Below are 24374 nucleotides of genomic sequence, written 5' to 3' on the forward strand. Positions count from 1 at the left end.
ATCGAGGTTGTTTGTTGATATTCACAGGTTGTTTACAAAAAACTCAACTGTAAAACCAGTTATCCTTATGGTGTTGCAGAGGCCACGAGGGGCAAAGGGAAGTGTACCCCAGTAGCTCATCAAGTGTGTGGTATGTTACAGGTAGGAGGTGTTTGGTGCAGGGCTCCTGAGTCTCTCCTCCAGCTGCTCTGTCGTGGTTCAGGCTCCACTGGGGACCTATGCTGGCCCATCAGCCCTCAGGCCAGACTTCTCTACCTCTGATCACCCCGTCTACCACCCATTAACTTCATCTTGCTTATCCTAAGACCTTCTTTGTGCCACATTCATTTGAGGGGCTGGAGGGATGGTTCATGGGTTGAGAGCACTTCCTCTTGTTTTAGAGGACCCAAGTTCTGTTCCCAGCACCCACTTACCTCCCAATCCATACCTGTAACTCCAGCTCCAGAGAATCTGATGTGCGTCGGGATGCTTGCCTGGGGTGTTCAAGTCCCGTGCTCCATCCCCAGCTCTACAAAGTAAACACACGGATAAATTAATTACAGTTGGAGGGCAGATGGTGTTGTTAGGTGGTAAACTGTGTCTGATTAAGACCTTGAGTTATGCCCGGCGTGGTGGCGCACGCCATTAATCCCAGTACCAGGGAGGCAGAGACAGGTGGACCTCTGTTCGAGATCCAGGACAGGCTCCAAAGCTACAGAGAAACCCTGTCTCAAAAATCAAAAAGAAAAGAAAAAGACACACAAGACACACACACACACACACACACACACACACACGAACAAAATTCTATTTTTAGCTGGTTAATACATTATTCACTGTAATTCATTTGGAGGACTAAGAATCCCACAAACTGGAAAAGTTTTTTAAAACTGAAAAGCCTTCCCTGTACCCAGGTTACACATTGAGGGACACACACCAATGAACACTGAACTCCCGGGCACAAGCTTCACAGCTTCATTCCAGAAACAGATGCAACCATGAGTCCACTCTTACCACAGTCAGAGACTTGCGGAGCAGTCGTGGGTTTGCGGCTGTGTGGATGGGTGTCAGTTGGGTTGGTTATGCTCTGGTCATTGACAGCTAAGTACCCCATACAAGTCTTCCCAAACTTGTCCCAGCGAGCTGCTCTGAACCAGTCGCCTCCAGGACATGCTGGGCATTTCACACTGGGAGACTGGGAAAATAAACACCTCAACCGTGAACTCATTTTCCTTAAAAAAACAAAACCGGAAAGCAAGTAAACACACATACAAATGTAATAAATAAATAAAAACATAAGCAAGAAATCAAAGTCTGGGTCTCGAGGTTGTCCTGGATAGACTGGGCAGTTGTTGTGAGTGGGGGCTCATCCAAGGACTCTTCCAGGTGTGCTGGACAGGTGTGCAGGAGCAGTGAAGGCCTGGACCAGAGAGAGGGGTGGGGCAGTGGGTCTGCTGAGGCCACAGGACACGGTTCTCTGAGCCTGGGCTTCTCCCTGATGGCTCTGTGGGCCTGACTTCAGCTTCTCACCCTCTGGCCTTAGAAAGCCCTGGGGCTGAGCTGCTGCTTTTGAGTAAAACGCAGGTGTGAACCTTGTGGTGAAGGACACAGCAGCCCTGGGACTCTGACAGTCACAGTCATGCAGCATTTCCGGCCGGGTTGTTTTTAAGCCACCAGTACCAGTTTTCAGTTGAACTGTTTTCCTTCCTGCAGTCCTTAAGTGAGACTCCTTGTGAGTTCTCGGCGCTCTGTTTTGAGGGAGCTCCTCCATTGGCCTGGTTGGGTTGGAAATAGAAATGATTTTCTTCCTCCCACACAGGCCAAACGTGCAGAAAGGGGTGTGGCTTAAATTTGTCTCCAATTTCATTTCTAGGTGTTTCTTTTCCTTTGCTTGGAAAATAGAGTACTGGAGTCACTCTTAAATTCTAACTTGTAACTTCAAGTGAGTCACCATTTTTATTTTTTAACATTTTTGGTTCCACATTTATTTGTGTGTGGAGGTCAGAGGACACCTTATAGGAGTCCGTTCTCTCCTTCCATCTTGTGGGTCCTGGACACGAACTCATGTTTGGCAGCAAGCGCAATTGCCCACTGAACCAGTTTACCAGCCCAGTACTTTTATTTTATTTTATTTTATTTTATTTTATTTACAGTGCTGGGAACTAAACCCAGAACCTCATACACATTAAGAAAGTGGTCTGCACCAAGCTTATAGCCTGACCCATACATGGTATTTTAGATACCCAAGAGAAAGGACAGTTACTCACAAGGATCTTACATTCCTCCTGGGGCTGGAGGTCAACACGGTTGGTAGAATGCTTGCCTAGTGTGCCTGAGGGCTCTGAGTTCCATCCTTACCTGAATAGAACTCAGCCCAGCATGGTGGTGTTCACTGTGTGCTGCACTGGGGAGGTGGAGACAGGAGAATCAGGACTTCAAGGTCATCGGAAGGTACATATTGAGTTTGGGGCAAGCCTGAAATACATGAGCCCCTGTCTCCAAGAAATAATAATAATTAAAAACACAGCAACCCCCTGCCTCTTGGTGACACAGAACCATCCTCCAAACCCTTCACACACACACACTCATACATACACACACACACACACACACACAATAAAAATACCCTAAAAGGCCTAGTCAGAAAGACTTGATAAGACCTGCCCGAGGGCTCTAGTAAATTCCAACTGGAGGAAAGGGTGTCTGCCTTAGCTGCTCAGGTGTGAGGAGGGAGCAGCTATCTAGAGCTATCACAGTACCTAAGTTGGTTGGGCAGGTTTTGGTGGGGTTGTAAATTTAAATTAGCTCCCCCCCCCAAATAAAAGGAAGGAGGGAAGGAAAACAAAACATAACAGACTTTAGAACAGAGGGACCACTTAGAGATTAAAATAGGAACTTTTATTTCCATTTTACTTACACCTGGAAAAAGCAACACTTTCTTTTCAAACAAGGTCACATGGCGAGCTGGACTTGGATCTGGCACACTCCAGAGTCACACACGCTGTCCTCTGTTATCTGCAGCGACAGGTTGACTTTGTGTGCAGCTAGGTCCCATCTAGTCATGACCTAGTATGATCTTTAGTCTATACATTTGTCTATGACAACCACTCCCCAAGCTGAACTGTCACCAGGTAAAAGGGGACTTTAGGTAAGTCACTTCTCAGTGTGTTGTTGGCACCGGGAAAGCCATAGCAGGAACCAAGCCAGGTCTCCAAGCTCCGAATAGAGAACATGACAGACAAAGTCTGCAGAGCTGCAGAGAGCAACTAGGAAGCTGTGGCACTTCCAGGAAGGGCTTTCCTCTCTAGTGGGAGCTGCGGAGCTGCTGGCAGTGAAGTTGAGGCAGGGGAGAAGTTGACGGTGAGCTTGATGTCTGTCAACATAGCAACAGGAGCTGATGCCTATCAACCCCCTGCCAGCTCTGGCTTGCACCCAAGTGTCCTGTGTATTCCTCTGTTAACTTACTCCCTGGGTGTTCAGCAACCAGCTAAGCACCTAAAATGTACCAGCTTGAGCTGTGGGCACAGAGGTACAGTAGGGCCTTCCCTTAAGAGGCCATGAACCCTGTGCAGTACAGACCTGAGGGGAGGAGAGAGGGCCATATTGACCAATTGTTTAGTGAAAAAAAATCTGTCTTTATGGTTAGAAAAGATACTCTTGAAGGGCTGGAGAATGTAGTTTGCCTAACATGCATGAGGCTTTGGGCTCTGTCTCCAACATTGCATAAATCAGGTACAGTGGTGAACACCTGTGATCCCAGCAGTGGCAAGGTGAACCAGGAAAATCAGAAAGAAATCAAGGTCATCCTCTATTACAGTCAGAGTTCCAGGCCTGCCTAGGTCACAGGAGACTAAAACAAACAAAATGGAATGAAGGAAAGAAGAGCAAAGTGTATGCTTTCTCTTAGGATGTTTTCATTTGGGTTGGAGAGAATCCACTTTGACTGGAGGGGGAACTTTTATCCTCTTTCTCCCCTCCCCCCCCAAGATCCTGAGAGCCTAAACTGCTCACCCCTTTCCTGGCCTTCTAGTCTCAGTGTAAAATCTGGTTAATCAGATTATTATTATTATTATTATCTGAAGGAGGAAGAGAAAAATAACTTCTTGAAGAGCGTTCTCATTCTGATTCGGCTAAGAAAAAAAAACTTCCATAAGATAGGCACATGGATGGGTGAGTGGGAGGTGCGTGTGTGTGGAGGTCAGGGGTGGATGGGTGAGTGGGAGGTGCATGTGTGTGGAAGTCAGGGGTGGACGTCTGGTCCTTCCTCTGTCTTGTTTTCTGAGGCAGGGTCTCTCACTGAACCTGAGGTTCACTCACCCAGCTAGGCTGACTGGCCAGCAAGCTCCCTGTCTCCGTCTGCCCAGTGCTAGGACTACATACATGCCAGTGCGCCCAACTGTGACCTGGATGCTGTGGGGTCTGAACTCAGGTCCTCCTGCCTACATAACAGCACTTCACCACCGTCCCAGCCCAGCCCGGAAACTTCATAAGAGGATGGAGAACGTTCCCTTAGCTGTGTCCAGGGGGTTGTGACTGTTACTCATTTTACGCAGCTCCCAACCCCTTTCATTTGCTTTCAAAACACTCGCACGTCTGTCCTCAGTCTGCATGTCTATGGTCGAGGGCTTGTAAAGACAGACATGGTACTGACAGCAGCTGGGTCACTGTCCTCCCAGTTTCCTTCCCTGCACATAGGAATGAAATAACTATGGTAATTATGTAGTAAGGCTGGATATGACTGCACGGTGTCATATCCTGGTGTTGGCATAGCGTGCGGCTTAGGGTAAAGCCTCATGGACTGCCATCTAGGATGCTGGTGATACATCGAGGAAAATAGAAACCCCAGAGGTCAAGTGACTCAGACAGGGTCTTGTTGAACTCAAGCCTGGTTAGTCTGGCCTGTGCTCGCTCACTCCGGGGTCCATTCTGGCTTCTAGGGAAAATGGTGATATAAACAGATCTGGCTGCACTAGCTGTTAGCTGCTGTTCCCAGCTTTTGCAGGAGACTAGTAGACAGATTTCCTTAGCACACAGGAGCCTCAATTCTAGGCATGCAGAGCCCTTCTGGGCCAGGCAAGTGGGAGCAAAGGACAGGGTGTGCTGCCCTCTTTGTGATGTGAGCGGCAGTGGCCGGGGTGAGGCATGCTCCTAGTATATCCTAGCCTTTGCCTGCTGTAGCCAAGTCCTGCCAACTCGTAGGGCCATCGCAGAATCCTGGATGAACAGCTGGATGAACAGGTCCTGTCACCTGTGTGCAGGTGTGGTGGAGTCAGGGGCCCCCTAAACAGTTGCCTCCATAAATCTTCTGCTCTATGGAGCTGGAGTATTAGATACTCTCTCCAGCCATCCTGGTCACCGGGTGCTTTAGGACTCTCCTACTGATCTCAGCCACAGAATGGTAGTGCTGCTGATGGAATAGATCCCAGGAGGGTTTGCCTAGAAGGCAGCTGCACTGTGCATTTTGTGCCAGTGTCCCGCAGTAGGAAAATCCACACACAGTAAGGCCTGTGCTTGAGGCTGGAGTGGGTATGCTTGGGAAATTATTCAGCCTTTCAGCTCTCAGTTTCTATATCTGTAAAATGGGAGTAAACATACCCAGATGTGGTTTGAAATGGAGTGCACCAGCCTGTCTCTAGGAACTTTTTTTTTTATTCCAGCAGTTGTTAAGTAGAAACAGCTTGAAGGTGTGACCTCGGGCAGCCCCCTGAAGGCTGCACATGTGACAACTCAGATTCTAAATTGAAAGAACTGAAAACCTCAGATCAGACATCTCTGCCACACTGTTGGCTTTAAAACTTTTATTAGGTTGTGTGTGTGTTCTTTGCACATGTGTGCCACTCCATGTAGAAACCAGAGGACAGCTTACAGAAGTTAATTCTTTCATCCAGCAGGTGGACCCTGGGGATTGAATTCAGGTCCTCAGTGTTGGCAGCTTTTCCCCACTCCTCTGCCCACTGAGCCATCTTACCTACTCTGTCTCTGCCACAGTACTATTTCAGTGATTCTTGCTGCCTAGCTAATGGAGCCAGCTGAAGTATGATGCCACATGGTTCATTTCCCAGCATCTCCTCTGTGTAGTTCAGGGACCCGGAAAGGAAGCTTAGTTACGCTGCTAGACTAACCTAAAGTGGACTGGAGAGACAGCTCAGCGGGGAAGGGTGTTGGCTGAGCAAGCGTGAAAACCTGAGTTCAGATCCCCAGCACCCATGTAAAAAGTCAGATTGGCCCGCCATGCCTCTGTAACCCAGCGCTGTGGGGGATAAAGATGGGTGGGGGTCTCTGGAGCTTAATGGCGCCAGTTCACTCCGCGATCATTAGAGACCCTGTCCCAAAGGACAAGGTGGAGAGTGAGTGATGGAGCAAGGTGTCCCTGTCCTTCCTCTGGCCTCTTCCCACGTATCAGCATACCCGTGAGCACACTCGTGGGCACACGTGCCATCCTCACACAAAGGTAAATGAGTAAATTGAAGGTTTGTAATACTGAAGTTTTTGTGCACTCTTTTGATTCACATGACGTCCAGGTGGTAAAACAGATTGTGATGATCCCCGAGGCGGCCCTGTTACCCTGCAGCACACGTGAGCTCGTGAGCCATGACAGTGCCCGTCTTGGTCTCTGCACTGTCCCCTGGGCGTGGCAGTGGTCGAAGTGGTGACTGTCAGAGAACAAGGGCTCTGGTTGACCCCCTCCCTGTTCTAAACAACTGGAGAAAATCACAACTGGAGAAAATCTGTCCGGTCTTAGGATATTCTGTGGCTCCTCCTTTGCTGGCCTCTTTAGGGCCTGGAGAACAGTGTTCTCCTGAGGCTGGGTGTCCATTCTGGAGAGTAAAAGATCCATTCTGAGAGCTTGCTCAGTCTTCTGGCAGAAGCGTGGACAGACAGATGTGAGGTCATGTCTCAGCGGCGTGCAGGTGGCAGTGCAGGAGGCTGCTCTGGCTGCATGTAAAGCTTGAGCAGTAGCCGGGCACCATCCCCACCCACCCTGCAGACTGCAGCTGGGCCCCTTCCTCACAAGTTTTTCATGCATCTGCCTTTGAAAGAGTATAGCAAGTGGTCTGTGGGCCTGCCAGCCAGTCCCCCAGCAAGGTGAATCAGAGGCCATTGTCACCCTAGTCTGTAATCCCACAGGACAGGAAGTGCAAACCTGCTCTCCTAGCGTCATTGGCACCCAAAAATAAACACACCCTACTTAGTTTCTGCTGTGTGCCTCAGGTGGTTCCAGCATGCAAGTAACTGTTGGACGGCCTGGAGCCCAGATGCCCAGTGGCCAGCAGGGAGCCCCAGTGCTCAGAAAGCTCTGAGGCTGCCGCCTGCCAACCAGGCCAGGTTGGCTATGCTGCTGTTAATACCAGCAGTTCCCATGACAACCTGGAGATAAACACCTGCCATGAAGCAAAGGCTGGAATGAGATCAGGTGTCTGAGCAGGGTGGGGCCTGGACTGTGATTCAAACACTTTTAAATGACCTGTATTTCTACGTGACTATTCAAGAGGCATAATTTGTTTGTTAATCGGCTAGGTAATACAGCAAGAACTCAAAGTGGCTCCCCTACGCAGGCGTCTTAGAGGAAAGCAGGTTGCCCTGAGCCTTCTGAGGGAAACGCTGGTGTGAGGGGTGTTAGGGAGCTGCTAGTGCAGCCCCAGCGCCTCATGAACCCAAAGCCGCTGCTGCCAGCACTGGCTTGCAGCCACGCTATGATCCCCTCCTGGCCTCTTTGCAACAAGTGGCTCTAACACCTTCCTGCCCTAAAGCAAAACATGTGACTTGAAAGAAGTAGACCTGACCTCGATTACCAGGTGCAAATATCAGTCGCTGGGAGTCACCAGGAGGCCAGTCCCTGCTTGTTAGCTATTAAGAGTACACGGTTCGTGTGTGATAAAGGCCGGCCGCCTCTCCGTTTATGATTTCCAGTAAACCAGAGCACTTCAAGGAAGGGCCAGGGCAAGTCAGAGGCTCCAGACCAGGCCCTCCACTGAGCTGGCACAGCAATTTCTGCAGAGGCCTAAGAGACAAGAGCAAGATCTCAGCTCCTAACAAAAAAATTAGCCCTCTCTGGGGGCATGGCTGAGAGCCATCCTGTCTGGACAGCTCTGGAGGGACAGGCAGTTCCTGCCCCCAGTCAGGCATCTCATAGGCACGCTCAGGGTAGGAAGTTCAGAAAAGGAAGAAGAAACCAGTTATGTATATTAGTTGCTTTGTGCTTACTGCCGGCTGCCAGGGCAGCTCAATGCTCTGGGCGCGTTTGTCTGCCACACTGGGCAACAGCAGCTTAGCTCTTAGAGAAAGCTGGGGAAACATTCCCAGCAGGCACCTGTGGTGGGGTTCCTCTCCAGTATGGGGAAGCCCAGGCCACAAGGAAACTGGAGGCAGGCAGTTTATCCCACCTGGGAAGGGAACTGAGGTTGTCCTGCCTACCCCCTGCTGCCAGGTGGCTCCCGAGAATCTCTGGGTTTCTTTGAGGCACCCAATCTAGCCGCAAACATAGAAATTTTGTATCAAATGAAATTAACGGGCAGTAAACAGTAGCATGTATCCATCTACTAAGTGTGTCATTGCCCCATCCGCTTCACGTTGCTAGGCACCGGGCAAGTCTTTGCTCAATAGAGCTGAGTCGTAGAGATAGAAAATGAACACAGGATGAAGCATCTGGGACTGGGGACACTGCTCAGCTGCTGGAGTGCTTTCTTAGCGTGCACACAGCCCTGGGTTTAGTCTCCAGCTGACCCTGGGTGTGATTGCAAATGCCTATAATCCCAGCATTAGGCGGTGGAGGCAGGAGAATCAGAATCCCAAAGTCACCCCCTGGCTACGCAGTAAGTTTGAGGCCACACTGGGCTACTTAAAACCCCATCCTAATTTGTTTTAATACACTAGCAGAAGTGCTGTTTGAAAGTTGAAACACACAGATATGTATGTACTCAAGGGACCGAGGAACTGTGGACAGGGTGGTCAGGGAAAGGCTCTCAGCGGGGATGCCTGAAAGAGAAGCAGACTCAAGAAGTGTGTGGTGGCCTGTGCAGTCCCCTGTCCTGTCTGATACAAGGACAGGAAAACTAGTGTGACAGGAAGCAGGATACTTGGGGGGTGTGACTCTGCCTTTCCTATCTTCTAAATCATTACCTCAACATCCATCTGGTAGAAACCTTTACCGGGTGTCTTCAGTGCCAGGCACTCTGCTTGGAAGTGCTGAAACCAGGACCGGCTATCAGGTTCCCCTCACAAGAGGCATTTGGTGTGTTGGGGAATGCACCACGGAAAGCAGTGATGAATGCTATGGGAGGAGAATTCCAGAGGCTAATAGTGGAGGTCTGAATGGCTTCCTGATCCACCGCAAGCTCTACGGGAAAACAATGGGGGAAATGAGGCCTGAGCCATGGTGAGGGATGGAGTAAGATAGTGTCTGAGCCATGATGAGGGTTGGGGTGAGATGGTACCTGAGCCACGATGAGGGATGGGGTGAGAGGATGTCTGAGCCATGGTGAAGGATGGAGTGAGATAGTGTCTGAGCCACGGTGAGGGATGGGGTGAGAGGATGCCTGAGCCATGGTGAGGGATGGGGTGTGGGAAAGAGAGCCTGGAGAAGCTGGAGGCTGGGGTAAAGGTATGAGAGGCCTTGAGACTGACAGCTGCTGGGTGCAGATATATAGGCCTCAAACGCCCTGGAGCCTCATCCAGACGCTCAAGAATAGCCTGTAGAGTTGAGATAGATTCTTAAGGGGCCAAGGCTGGAGGACAGGATGCTGCTTATGATCTGAGACTCGGACCACTCTCCATGGACCGCTTCCTTCCAGAGAGCCAGCCCATGGGAGGACCAATCCCTGTCAGTAGCCGCTTGTCAGATCAGAATAGAGATGAACCTCAACAGATCACTAGGGTGAGAGGGAGCAAGGACCCAGGGCACATCAACTGCTCGGTTCTTCGTGGGCAGGGCTGCACAGTTTCAACCTGTGCGTCTAGAGGCAACACAAGGCTTTGCATGTAGGTCAAGGGGACTTTCTTACCAGATCCCTTTCAGGCACATCACTGGGTTGGAAAATACATAGGAGTGATTACCGCATCCCAGTGAATGCATATTCAGACTTAACAACAAGTTAATCATGTATGCAACCCCAGCCTGCTGAGGATGTTGGAGTTCTCCATCTTTCCTCTTTCTCCTTCCTCATTTTGTATTCCCCTGTCTCAGCCCCAGTCCCAGAGCCTCTGGTTGTCTTTTTAACACACACACATTGCTTCTTAGCAACACTCCAAGGTGCATGGTGACAGATACCTGGTTACTTTAAGGACTGCCACCTTAAGTTGATGTGTTGACAACCAGAAAATAAACAGAGAAAGAGAGAGAGAGAACCACCATGTGCTTAGGCTCTGTGGCCTCAACTGTTCCAGACACTGCTAACCACATCGCCTTCCTCCTTCTCCCCACCCCTTTCTTTTTTTGGTAGGGGGTGTTGAGTTAGTGTGTAGCCTTGGCTGTCCTGGAACTCTCCCTGAAGACCAGGCTAGCCTCAAACTCACAGAGATTCATTTGTCTCTGCCTCCCAAGTGCTGGGATTAAAGGCGTGTAATACCACCACCCACCCGGCTCTTTCTTTTGCTTAAACAGAGGGTCAGTCCATTTGTTCATAAAGGTCCTTTCTCTGCCCTTAGCACAAGCCCGGTGCCAGGAGCCAACTGATGGGCTGTACCACCATCACCTTGCCTCTGGCTTCTGGTTAGGCTTACTCAATGGAGAGCACTAGCAAGAAACAAAGAAGATTAGGACAAAGTTTATTCCCCTTGGGGCTGGTTGAGATTTCTCAGTGGGTAAAGGAGCTGGCCACCAAACCCGAGGATCTGAGTTCAGGTTCTTAAACTTGTCTGAGCCTCAGCTTTGCTGCCTTCAAATGGGGCTGAGACAGTCCTTACCTCATATAAAGTTCAGTGGTGGGCCGGTTATCGGAGTGTGGGAGGGGTTGTGGCAGCCCCAGAGAGTGAGGTTTCTGGGGGATATCAACAGTGGGGAACAGCTAGGACCTGTAGCTTGATGGTGGTGTGAAGGAAAGGAGGGGTAACAAGTGCTGGGAGGGGGCACCTGGCAGGAGTTCTGGGCTCCAAGTGAGGAGGATGCAGTAACTGGGTAGAGACCAAAGGGGTATTCAACTCTTTTTTTTTTTTTTAAATTAATTTAGCAGGGAAGTGGTGGCGCACGCCTTTAATCCCAGCACTCTTAGATGCAGAGGCAGGTGGATCTCTTTGAGTTTAAAGTCAGTCTACAGAGCTAGTTCCAGAACAGCCAGGGCTGTAACACAGAGAAACCATTCTGAAAAATCAAAATATGTGTGTGACTACACATGTGGAATTCAGAGGACAACTTGTAAGAGTCTGTTTTCTTTCTACCACATAGACCCTGGGGATTGAACTTAGATCCTTGGGTTTGGTGGCAGATAAATAGCAGAGTGGATCTCAATTCCAGCTGTTCCAAAGTGTGTGTGTGTGTGTCTCTGTGTATGTGTGTGTCTCTGTGCATGTGTCTTGTGTGTGTCTGTATGTGTGTGTGTCTCTCTGTATGTGTGTCTGTGTATGTGTGTCTGTGTGTGTCTGTATGTGTGTGTTTGTGTATGTGTGTGTCTGTGTGTGTGCATGTGTCTGTGTGTGTCTCTGTGTATGTGTCTGTGTGTGTATGTGTGTGTCTCTGTTTGTGTATGTGTATGTGTGTCTGTGTGTCTGTATGAGTCTCTGTGTGTGTGCGTGTGTCTGTGTGTATGTGTGTGTTTGTGTATGTTTGTGTCTGTGTGTGTGCATGTGTCTGTGTGTGTGCATGTGTCTGTGTGTGTCTCTATGTATGTGTCTGTGTGTGTATGTGTGTGTCTGTGTGTCTGTATGAGTCTCTGTGTGTGCGTGTGTCTGTGTGTGTGTATGTGTGTGTTTGTATATGTGTGTGTCTATGTGTGTGTGTGTGTGTGTGTGTGTATGTGTGTAAGTCTGTGTGTGTGTGTCTTGTCATTAGGTTAGATTGCTTCCCACCCACTAGAATTCACCTCCCCTCGACTTCGCGTATCTGTTTACTCTAGTCTTTGTTTCTCAATGCACAACCATTTTTTTTTAAAGCATGAAGCAGACTTTCTGGTAACTGTGAGAAGTGACTGGTGTCTGGTATGGATGGCAACACCGCTGCACTAGGCTGCTGTGACTGTCAGTGTCCCATGCTTGCTATGCCCGAGGATCTGTCCTTTGCTCTAAAGGTATCATAGCCCCCGGGGGTTGCAATAAAGTTCTCAGTCTGCCAGAAAGGTAACCTGAGGTTACCTAGTGTTGTTCCCCACTTCTCAGCACTAGGACTACACTTTATTCTAGCTCAGAGGCGGAGACATGGCACATGATGTGGTTCTTCGGTGGCTGGCTTTCGTGATCTATGATAACACCCCAAACTAGGGCAATCCTGAAACTGCTGATTCAGTTTGCATGAGGATATTACTTTTTATTTTAAGGAACTTTCAAAATCACCTAAAATTTAATTGTAGACGCAGTTTAGCACTGGAGAACCCTTGGGCGTGGCCTTTCCCAGCACTTTGAGATCACTGGAGGTTTGATACACCGAGGACATTGGCCAGGAAGTCGCTGTTGGGTCCCTGAGCCACCCAGTAGTCATAGACCTTTTAAACCCTGGAACTCGGCTGCCCTTCTTGCCTCACCAGCCTTTCTGGAGGAGACCACGGAAGACTGACCCTTTACAAACCTCATTTTAAAGTTTTTTTTTTTAAAAAATACTTTTTTGTCGGGCAGTGGAGCTGACACACTCTTCTGGCCTCTAGGGGCACTAGAATGTACATGGCAACACATACATGTATGCAGGCAAGATGACCATATACATTAAAAAAATCTACCAAATAACTAGGTGACACACACCTTTAATCCCAGCACTTGGGAGGCAGAGGCAGGTGGATCTCTGAGTTCAAGGCCAACCTGGTCTATAGAGTGAATTCTCAGACAACCAGGGCTACATAGAGAAACGCTATCACAGAAACACAAGCTATTTTCTTCTTTTTAATGTATTTAGGGTGTATACAAATGCTATATCTGGGTGTGGAGACCAGAGGGCAACTTGCAGGAGTCTCTTCTTCTATACCGCGTGTAGTTTGGGGATCTGGCCCAGGTTGTCAGAATAGTAGCAGGTGCCTTTACCTGCTGAGCCATTTCAGCGGACATCCTGTTTTTTTTTTGTTTTGTTTTGTTTTGTTTTTTTTGTTTTTCGAGACAGAGTTTCCCTGTAGTTTTTAGAGCCTGTCTTGGAACTAGCCATTGTAGACCAGGCTGGCCTCGAACTCACAGAGATCCGCCTGCCTCTGCCTCCCGAGTGCTGGGATTAAAGGCGTGCGCCACCACCGCCCAGCACCCAGTCCACTCTTAACCTGTTAAAGGCGGTGAGTTTCTAATCCTCATTGCTCTCCTAAACTCTAACACAGAGTTTCTCTTGTTCACGGAGGCCAGTATCCCCCTTGTTCACGCAGAAGGAACAGAAGGGCGATCTCTAAGAGACACCTCAGACTGACCTGACCTCATCCCAAACAGCCCAGTGACTGCTCCCCTCCTTGGGGAGAAATGGACTGGCCTAGGTGCCACATCCTTGACATGGCTTCCAGAAATTGACCTGACTTGGGGGCAGCTAGGGTATGAAGAAATGACCATTATACATACACACAAAAAAGCTGGGGTCAGGTAACCCAGGCTCTCTGGTAGAGACAGCACAGTACCCAGGAAGCTCAGCGTGTTTATTATATACAGTAGAACAGAGAGACAGGATTATTACATAGCTGAACAAGGAGGAGGGGCTATTACACACACAGATGAGGAGCAGGGGTTATTACCTACAGATTAACAAGGAGACAGGTGTAGTAATCTCTGTAGGAGCAGTCTCTATAGGAAGGCAGTCTTTGGGTTATAAATATGAGAAGGTTGAGGGGAGAAAGCTATGGTGGACATTTTCTGCACATACTATCAGCATCTACTTTAACCAGAAGAAGGCTTCTGAGCCTCACCCCAGGGGAAGGGAGGAAGGTTTCGCTATTTTCCCATGGGTCTGAGGCTAGTTTCCTTGACATGGCCGGCGTGTGTCAGTAACACACGTTCACTCAGGACCTCACACACTCAGGATCACACACTCAGGACCTCACACACTCAGGACTTTACACAATCAGGATCACACACTCAGGATCTCACACTCAGGACTTTTTCTACTCCCTACACCAGGGCATCCAGCTACTGTCAAGGAGCTGCCCTGGTGGCAGTGGCCTTGACTTGAGAACTGTCTGGACCCTGAAGCTGCAGTCTCCACAGCCGACATAATCAAAGCCTGATTTTATTATCTCCCTTTCCGGTCTCCAAGAGCCTGTGCACTGGTTCCTCTAGCCTAACCCCATGCCAGTAGCCACACAACCTTCCGTCCCTACCCAAACCCAGCCTTTGCTGCCTCAGCTTATTGAGTATGAAGATTACAAACCTGTGCTCACACCACAGGCCCTCAGCTACTTATTTCTCTCAGATAAATAACTGTTGCCCCTCCTAGCCTCTAAACCTGGCACACTGTGAACACACAGTACTGCAATGCTGACTGAGCTGCTTGTCCTGCCCTTCCTCAAGGTCCTTGATGTTTCAGGACACAAGCAATAGGAAGTGTTAGGTTGTCTAGGACTTCCGGTAGGCGGGCCTTCTTGTGGGTGGAGCCCTTGTGTGGGAGGAGCCTCACTGGACAGTCTTGTATGCAAGAGCCCTCCTATGGGAGGGAGGCCTGGGGGGAGGCTCCTGAGAGGAAGCCAAGGTAGGAGGAATAGTGAAGATAGAGCTTACCCGTCTATGGCCAAGTCAAAAATTTAATACTAGAGACTGTCTTCTTCTGTTTCTTTTTTCTCCACTAGTGGGAAATATGCCCCACCCTTTCTCTTTCTTAAGTCTCATTGCATTGGCCCTGGTTCAATAAAGGGGTGCTTTCAGGATTCGTACTATGTGGGGGGTATATGTGGCCTGTGTGCACATGCATGCACACAGAGGCCAGAATGGGTTGCTGGACCCCTGGAACTGGAGTTACAGGTGGTTGTGAACACCCGATGTAGGTGCTGGAAATGAAGGTTCTTTGCAAAAGCAGCGAGTGCTTGTAACCTCTGAGCTGTCTCTCTTGCCCTGAGTCTTCCCTTTTTCCCAGATGTGAGTTTATGCCTGTGCCTCCACCTTCTCCAGCAGGGTGTTCAGTGCAGGTGGAAGGCAGGAGACTCTGGTTGGCTGAGATGTTGGCACTGCCTCGGGGGAGTTGTTCGGAATTCTTCTTTTAAAGGATTATATTTCTACTTTATACGTAAGAGTGTGTTTTGTACATATGTGTAAGTGAGTCATGTGCAAGCAGTGCCTGTGGAAGGCAGAAGGGGACATCAGCTTCCTGTAACTGGAGTCAGGGACAGTTGTGCCCCTCCATGCAGGTGCTAGGAACCAGAGCTGGGCTCTCTGCAAGAGCAGCCAGTGCTCCTGACCTTTTCCCCAGCCCTTTATTGGGACTCGTGCTGGCTGTGTAGCATGGAGAAACCTGTCTCTAGAGCCCCAGCATAATCTCTGGGGTGGCACCCCAAGTGCTATCAGATGGCACGTCATTCCTTGCACCAATATGTCAGTGAGGGGACCCCTATGTTAGTGCAGACAACAGCAGCCTCTCTGACACAAAGGACTGATTCCCTGGGTTTAGTCTCAGTGCATAGTCACACCCTGAAGGTGGTTCCGTGCGGAGTCACACCCTGAAGGTGGTTCAGGGAAGAAGCCCAGACCTCATGTTTGCTTTAAAATATCCCCAGGAACTCTGCATCCCCCTGTAACTGGGAACAGGGACCTGATGGATCCTGAGTCCCCAGATCCAAAGAGTTAGCCCTAAGAGTTGGACCAGGCACGCTGACACCCTCCTCCGGAGAGGACCGGAGTGCCAGTGAGAGCAGGCTCCTGTTGAATGACCCCCACGTTTGTCATTACCTCGTCATTCTAAGGACCTCACCCTCAGACCTGACTAGTGGACAGCTTGTCCCGAGACGCAGAGCCTGTCGTGTGTGATGTGGAGCACCAGACACCAGGAAAAGTAAATTAAAAAGAAATCGGAGAAAATGCAGAGCCCCATCACGTAAGGCCAGAGCACAGTATAGAGAGGTCTCCACGTCAGCCCTGGCTGCAGTTGCCAACTGAGAATGCTGTCTGCAGAGACTTCCCAAGGGTTGTGTAAACAGTTTGGATGGTTATATCTTTTAAACAACAGTTTCTGAAAACATTGGGTGGGGAAAAAATCTTAATTATTCAACAGATCGGTGTCTTGAGCCAGCCTTAGAGTTCATGAGAGGCCGGCCATACAGATTCACTTCCTCCTGACTGGGGCTGGGGGCAGGGCCCTGGCTTCTCAAGAGGGCAGTGTTGGTAGCAGCAGGCTGGGGGGTGGATGCGGTCCCAGTCTACCATTCCTACAAGCAGCTGTGTCTTGTCATCCGGGGAGAGAGAGCGGGTCTCCTGGGGACTCCGTCCCTCTGGGGAGGGATCCTTCACTCCTGGCTCAATCCTCCCATCTGACGGTCTGACATGAAGGAACAGTCAGGGCTCCAGGCTCCTGAGCCATGGCAAGAATCTGCTCTTCTCTCAGGAGTCTTGGCAGCCTTGTTGGGCACTGGGCTTTCTCCAGTTGATGGAGCTTAGACTCTTTTTCAGCAATGCCCATGTCCAACACATCCGGGTCACTATCTCCTAACCACTCTGTGCTCTCACTATGGGCAGGTACTTATGTCATCCCTCTCAGCTCAGGTCTCTCCTGCTCCTCATTGTTAGTGTGTGTGTGTGGTGGGGGGGTGCTGTCTGCAATCTCAGCACTCACTCAGGGATAGAGGTAGGAGGAAAGCCACAACTCAGGTCTCAAACTCAGGACAAAATGCCTGAGGTGCCTATTTAACACATCAAAGCGGACCCTGGATGCCAGTCCCTGCTGTTTGTAGTCCCAGCCACTCTTTACAGAGTCTTTCTGGCTGGTGCATCCCATCCCCCACCCCCACCCCTACCGCTGTAGCCCCTGAGCTCCGCTTCCCTTCCCCAGCTTTTCTGATTCCTGTGTCGCCCATCCCAGGCCCCAGCCGTTTTTTTTGGCTTCCCATTCTCTTGGTTCTCTTGATTCCTGCGAGCACTCTCGTGTGTCATAGTCATCTGTTCAGTACCACCCCGCTCCAAGTCTCTGGCCTGGTTCAGTCTGATGCCCACGTCCAGTCTGGCTGTTTTCTCCCTCATTATCTACAACAAACCTTCTCCTCAACCATACCTAGGAGTGTCAGGTCCTCGTTTTCTTTTTATTCAGTCAGCAACTGTGCTAGGCCACAGCAGTGACACATGGCCATATGTTAGGACTTGTGTGTCTAGCATGAAGGTGGAGAGTCCCCGAGCAGTGTTTTTGCAGAAGGATGCAAGTGATGCCTGTGTTCATCTGGTAGGTTGGACCTTCTCAGCCAATTGACAAGGGTCACTGGTAGGCTCCTAGCCAGAGAGGTGGGGAGGGGCTTGGTCACTCCAGACCATAAGTAAGTGGAATGATTTCTCCAAAGCATGGTTGAGGAGAAGGTTTTTATCGTAGCTGTGAGGGAGAGTACAGCCAGAGGCATCTAGACGAGTCCAGAGCAGGAGAGAAAATAGTACATTGAACATTTCCAGTAGACAGAACCGGGCCATGAGGGGTGGGAGGAAGCAAGAAAGAACTAGAAGCTGGCAGTGGTGGCGCACGCCTTTAATCCTAGCACTCAGGAGGCAGAGACAGGCAGATCTCTGTGAGTCTGAGGCCAACCTGGTCTCCAGAGTGAGTTACAGGACAGATTCCAAAGCTGCAGAGAAACCTTGTCTCAAAAAAACCAAGAAAGGCCAGGCGGTGGTGGCGAACGCCTTTAATCCCAACACTCAGGAGGCAGAGGCAGGTGGATCTCTGAGTTCGAGGCCAGCCTGGTCTACAAGAGCTAGTTCCAGGACAGGCTCTAGAAACTACAGGGAAACCCTGTCTCGAAAAAACCAAAAAAAAAAAAAAAAAAAAAACCCAAGAAAGGAATAGAAATGGCGGGGGTTGAGGGGTGCCAGTCGACCAAGAGCCAAGAGCAGAAGACCAACAGATAATCCGAAATGGCAGGGTGATATAGGAATCAGGAACTGGGGATGGAAAGCAAAGACAATGAAGAGGTTTAGGGTGGGGCGTGGGGTGAGAAGAGCTGAGAAGACCACACCTACTGAGCGATCCTGGAGGCCAATGTGCTAATAGGTGTGCGCTTAGCCGTCTGTCCCACTTTCTCCTGGACCCGACATAGTCTTGAATCTAAGATCTTGTCTTTTCCGTGGGGAAGTCAGACTCATAAAGTAGCATGTGATTGGTAGGGCATCACTCCGTTCAAGCTGGGGGAAACGTGGGGAAGTTTTTGGATCCAGATTTCATCCCAGCACATCACAGGGGATTTTGGAAGTGCTGCAGAATGGTGAAGCAAGCACGGTGATTGTTTGTAGTCCAGCGCTTGTGCAAAGCGCCTGCTGTGTGGTGACTCAAAGAGGGTAGAATTTCCCTAGGGGTCAGCCAGCTGGACAAGTCAATGCTGCTCTCGGCGCAGGCGCAGGCCCGCAGGGCCCGACTGAGGGGAGGCTGTAAGGGAGAGGGAAGAATCTGCACATGCCTGCTGAGCGGCGTGAGGTTCAGCGCCCATCTATGCCACGTGACACAGCAAGGCTCAGGCTTCACACTCAAGTGGACCCGCCCTTGAGGTTAGAGGCTCTCCAATCAGCAGGCTCTCCAATCTCCAATCACTTCACTATGATGTTTAATACTAGCAGTTTTGTTCTTTCGGATATGTCTGAGAGAGAGAGAGAGAGAGAGAGAGAGAGAGAGAGAGAGAGAGAGAGAGAGAGAGAGAGAGAGAGAGAGAGAGAGAGACAGACAGGGAGGGAGGGAGGGGGCGGAGAGAGAGAGTTGCTTCCAGGCAGGGTCTCACTAAGTTGCCCAGGCTAGCTAATGGACTTGTTCTGTAACCCAGGCAAGCCCTGATCTTGCCATCCCTAATAGCTGGGGTGACAAGCATGTGTACTGAGGTGAGGCATGAGCATCGGGGGTTATTTACTGTCATGCAGTCTGTGGCACAGTGAGGGTGACAGGCTGAAAAGTGTCAGCTAACCTGACCACTCAGGGAAAAGCCTCAGTCTTAGTCTGAGCAAGGAGATAATAAAGCTGTTTTCCTTTCTTGTGGCCTATGGAGCTCCCAGATACTAGTGGGCAAAGACGGCCTGCCATGTAACCAGCCTGTTCCCATTGGTAGACAAGCACCCAGACCCCCAGTTTCCTCCAGATGCTCTCCCTGTGACTAAGGAAAGGAAAGCTAACCATGTGGAGGGAGACACTCCACAGATGCTAAAAAGGAAGGATCGCTGCCCCGTCTGTCTACAGCCACCTTGGCCAGGACATACTGGATCAGTAGGACGGGCCTTTGCCCTGATGGCTCAGGCATGCTAAGCAGATGCCAGCCTCCGCCCTGTGTACTGATAATCCCAATCAGCTACCCTTGTTGGGTGTTGGCTTTCTGCAGAGTGACCCCTTGGGTGCAGTGGGACCTGCTTCTCTACAGGTGTTCTGTTTACTAGAGAAAAGGGACACTAGTCTAGGTCGCCCAAACCCTGTGTCCTCTGTTCCTTCCCCTCTTCCCCTTGACTTAAGTCTAGCTGCCTCTTTTATTCAGCCTTCACCACACCAGACACCGTGGGGTCCTGGTCCTAGGCGCCCAGTAGTTAGTAAGTCCAGATGCTTATTGTCTGGTGGGAGCCATTTCTACCTCACAGTAAGGTCAGCCAGGTCCTAAGCAGGTCACTAGCAGTCCCTATGTCCCTCCTGAGCTGCGGGTCCTCAGGTCCCTTGCTGGCAGGACTGCATTGATGGAGAGAGCCTGGGACCTGCCGCCTCCCCGCCCCTTCATCGGCCCTGGACAGCTGGAGGTTCATAGCTGCTCTCTGCAGGAAGATCCACAGGAAGATGGGGTGACTCAGATGAGTGTAGCAGGGGCAGGGTAGTGGTGGAGGGGTGCCATTGCCCCCCAAGGACATGCCTTCTCTATCAAGGACCTGTGAAGAGTCCCTTTTCACCCAAACTCCCTGCTGCAAGCCCGCTGCCTACAGCAAAGTGTGCCCCCAGGGACCAGAACCCAGCCCTGATCTAGCCCAGCCTTTTCCTGTTGTGACCCAGGCAAGGCACCTACCGTGCTGAGCTTGTATCCTTATTAATAAAGAGGAGCTAATGACTGTTCCTGCTCTCTTCACTGTGAATGACACTTCTTGTCCTTACATTGTCCTGGAGCTGGGGGTGAGGATTGCATTTTATGTCAGGACTGTCTTGAGTATAGAGGTCAGCTAATTCTGCGGAGCTTCCTGTCTGTGTCACAGGGCCTGGCAGGAGCCATCCTCCAGTCCTTTGGATACCCGTGTTTGTTGTACACCAGACCCCTGTGTATTTTACCAGTGTTTGTTTTGTTTAATCCGCACAGCAAGCCTGCGAGGTTGATATTATTGTGCCCATCTTGCAGATGAGCTAGCTGAGGCCTCTGGAGTGGTATGTCCTTGCTGGGGGCTACTGCAGTGAGCTGAGGGTTGCAGATCTAACAGTAGGCAGAGTCCCACCCCTTTGCCACATGCCATCCCCAGGTGGTCACCTTCTGGGATGAGCTGGAATGTGTCAGAGTCACTGCACATTCCCAGGTGTGCTGGCCTTCAGAGTTGGAACTCTGAGGGTACACACTGTCCCTGGCAGCCCTCTAAGGGATGAGGAGCAAGCCTGGAAGTGTCCTTGCAGCCCTGACCCAGAGCCAGGATTCCCCCCACACGGGGGGAGGGGAGGAGCTTTCCCATGGGGATTTCCCCAAGGGGCTGGAGTGGGCTCTTTTTGGGGGTCAGAGAAGGACATTTGCTCGCTGGCTGAGATGGGGAATCCCCATGGATTTCACGGTGCCAATGGGAGGAGCCTATTGTTTTCCTAAGGCGCAGTCCTTAAGGGAGAAGAGGGCTAGGGCCTGTCAGAATTAGCCTCTCAACCAAGTCTGGTTGATGGCGTCTGGAGCTCCAGCTCCTCCTCCATCACCTACTTCTGCCATGAGACTATGGCACCAGACAGTGGTACTTGTATTAATAACTGAAGGAAACAGTCAGAGATTTACAGCCTCCACCCACTTCTGAGGGAAAATAAAAGACACCAGATTGTTCATTACCACACTGACTTCTGGTGGCCCTCACTAGAATCAAGGCAAATGGCCAGTGTTTGGGGATTGGATAACATACTGTGAGCAGACATATGTAAAGTACTAAAAAACGAAAATTATCCCTAAGAGGAAACTGCAATGGCAGGAGCATCTCATAACAGATTTAGTAAAAATTTAAGTCACAAAACAATGGTTATAATTTCTTTTTCCGACCCCTGCAATCCTTTTGCCTCAGCTCTGAGCAGGAGACTACAGGCATATGCCACCATATACAGCTTGATTTCCTTCCCCTCCTCCCAGTTTTACATTGCAATCCAGACATGGTGATGTACACCTGTAATCCCAGGCTTGAGAAGTAGAATCATAGGGCCAGGGATTCAAGGCCAACCTGTGCAGCATGAAACCCTGTCTGAAAACGTCTGGAAGGATGTCTGTGAAATGCTTTTGCTGTCTGTTTTGTCCTGTTTTTGTGTTATGAGACTGAGTCTCACTATGTTGACCAGGAGCTTTCTATGTAAACCAGGCTGGGCTTGTAGTAGTCCTCCGGCTCTGCCTCCCCAGTGCTGGGATCACAGTATATACCAAATGTCAACTGTAATTGTTGCTGAGAATTATAAATGTCTTCTGAGAGGGGTTTTCTGATTTCAGTATTTCCCTAATCCATCAGTGAAAAGATACTGTATTTTAGTCTTTTGTAGCTGCAAAAGGAAAAGTCCACAGTGTGGGGGGTGTCTTCCTTTGTCTGTGGCTAGGAAACAGCGGGCCCCAGCCAAAGTCCCGGAGTGCCGATAAGGAAGATCCTACAAGGGAGGCCTCAGAGGGGAATTGGCCCAGTTTGGTTATCCAGGCATTACCAGAGAGACCAGCTGACAATACAGGCTACAGCAGGGAGGCTCCTCCATCCTTTCTGCCCCTCGCCCTACATTATTGCCCTCACAGGCACATTGGCATCTGAAATTACCTCTCTGCTAATGGCATGTTTGTTGAATTTGGCCCTCTGCAACAGAAGGCGGCCCTGGGAGAACAGAACAGGAGCCCTGACTAACTAGTCCTTGAGCCTCCCTCCCCCCACCATCATGAAAGAGCAGATGAGATCTTGGTTTATAAGAACATGGGGACTGAGCCGGGCGGTGGTGGCGCACGCCTTTAATCCCAGCACTCGGGAAGCAGAGGCAGGTGGATCTCTGTGAGTTCGAGACCAGCCTGGTCTACAAGAGCTAGTTCCAGGACAGGCTCCAAAGCTACAGAGAAACCCTGTCTCTAAAAAACAAAACAAAACAAAAAAAACAAAAAAAAAAAAAAAAAAAGAACATGGGGACTTTCTCAGCAGGACATTTGTCCCAAGGCTCACGTGGCAGTGGGAGCTGGAACTGACATCACAGGAGTCGAGAAGCCGAGAGAGAGCAGGCTTATGAGCCCAGAAGTGGGTGGAGCTTGACAACTGGGAGAGCCTGGTCCTATCCATGGTTCCAGTTATAGGTGCCGTAGATGGGCCAGCTTTGCAGTCTGCATTCTCCATCCCTTTGCCTCTAGCTTCTCTCTTCTGAACCTGCTGCACTTGAGATGTGTTCATCCCATCCATTCTGCTGGTCCTGCGGTGACCAGGTATGCAAGATGCTCCTTCCATCTTCACGGTACATGGCCTGTCTCTGTGTACTGCTCATCCTCCCTGGCACCCCTTCTCCTGCTGTCCCTCGAACAGACTGTGAGTCCTCAGTCACCTTTGCCGAGCTGTTGGATGGGCTTCTGTTGTCCACATCTCCTCTCCAGACATCCATCCTCTTGTTGGTTGATGGTTACTGTAGGAGGGCCCAGCTCGCTGTGGGTGACACCATTCCTAGGCTGACGGGCCTGGGCTGTATAAGGAAGCAAGCAAAGCATGAGCCAGGGAGGGAGCCAGCAAGCATCATGCATCCATGGTTTCTGCCCCAGGTTCCTGCTCTGATGTCCCTTAATAGGTTATGAGCTGGAGGTGTAAGATGAAATAAACCCTTCCTTCCTCAAGTTGCTTTTGCTCGGGGTTTTATCACAACACCAGAAATCAAACCAGAATAACCCCCAGTCCTAGGAGTCCTCCCTCAGCCAATTAGCTCTGCTTTCTAGAATCTGGCCACATCCATGCTACCTGCTCTACCCAAACCACCACCGTCCCCAGCATGTCTGTGGTGGTGGGCTCTCTTGATGAATGGTTCTACCTTTGCTCCTAAGTTTATTCTCCACAATGCTTCCAGGATGATCATTGCTAAAATATGAACTGTTATGTTACATGTAAAGCCCTCTAGCTTGCCTCTAAGGCCATGCAATCTCAGGACCCTCTCTGAACATTTGGTACCAGCTCAGGACTCCCAAGACCAAGTTCTTCACACAAAGGAAATGTATTTGCCCCAAAGGTACAAATGGCAAGGGGAAGGGAACAAGGGAGAGAAGGAAGGGTATTTGTTAGAGGGGGAGAGTTGCCTCTGGATAGACAGGAAACAGATGTGGCCCACAGGCAAATGGCAGTTTATAAAGGTAAAAGGGGAAACCCCGGATGAGATGAGGTATTTAATTTTGATTGGACATGTTAATTAGGTGAGCCAATGGGGGCTTTTGATTGCCAGACTTCAATACTTTGACAGCTGGACCCTGGTAGTCAACCTCAAGAGAAATAAGTGGCCAAATAAGGGAACAGACCTTGGAGACGAGCTTTAGGAATGTAATCTAATGGTTTTTAGCAGGGCAGAGGGAATGGGGGGAAAGGGCATGGCCTGCCAGAGCCATGTTTGCTATGCCGATCTGGCCAGAGTCCCTTGTTCTCCCTGCCTCCCGTTCCTCAGTGGCTTTCCTCGCCTCTTACTGCTCAGATCACAACTGACCTCACTGGTCACCTCCAGACCTTTGCCTTTGTTCCTGACCCTGGGAACCACCTTTCCATTAACCCTTTGGGTTCATGGCCTCAGTTCTTCAGTTCCTTTTTTACAAGGTACCTTCTTAGATCTGCAGTCATCCCTGGTTTTGTGTGTGTGTGTGTGTGTGTGTGTGTGTGTGTGTGTGTGTGTGTGTTTGTAGACCTTTCTTTTGCCCTTTGCTTTGCTTTGGTTCTCTTGCATCCTAACCTGCCCTTGAACTTACTACGCAGCCAAGTATGACCTTGAACTTGGAGTTCTCCTGCCCCTGTCT

At 50.1% G+C, this 24374-nt stretch overlaps 1 protein-coding gene across 4 annotated transcripts in view; it reads left to right on the top strand.

Moving 5' to 3' along the window:
• Nucleotides 1–24374, top strand: part of LOC119811272 (solute carrier family 22 member 5) — a 78455-nt gene that overhangs the window by 44893 nt on the left and 9188 nt on the right. Inside the window, exon 14 of one of the 4 annotated variants that reach the window (XR_006020785.1) lies at nucleotides 1853–1921. The exons of the other annotated variants lie outside the window; for them this stretch is intronic. The gene's annotated coding sequence lies outside the window, so the exon portion shown is untranslated. The remainder of the gene's footprint in view (nucleotides 1–1852; nucleotides 1922–24374) is intronic. 4 annotated transcript variants of the gene reach the window in all.

This window comes from Arvicola amphibius, chromosome 4 (assembly GCF_903992535.2).
Source record: "Arvicola amphibius chromosome 4, mArvAmp1.2, whole genome shotgun sequence".
Classification (NCBI taxonomy): domain Eukaryota; kingdom Metazoa; phylum Chordata; class Mammalia; order Rodentia; family Cricetidae; genus Arvicola; species Arvicola amphibius.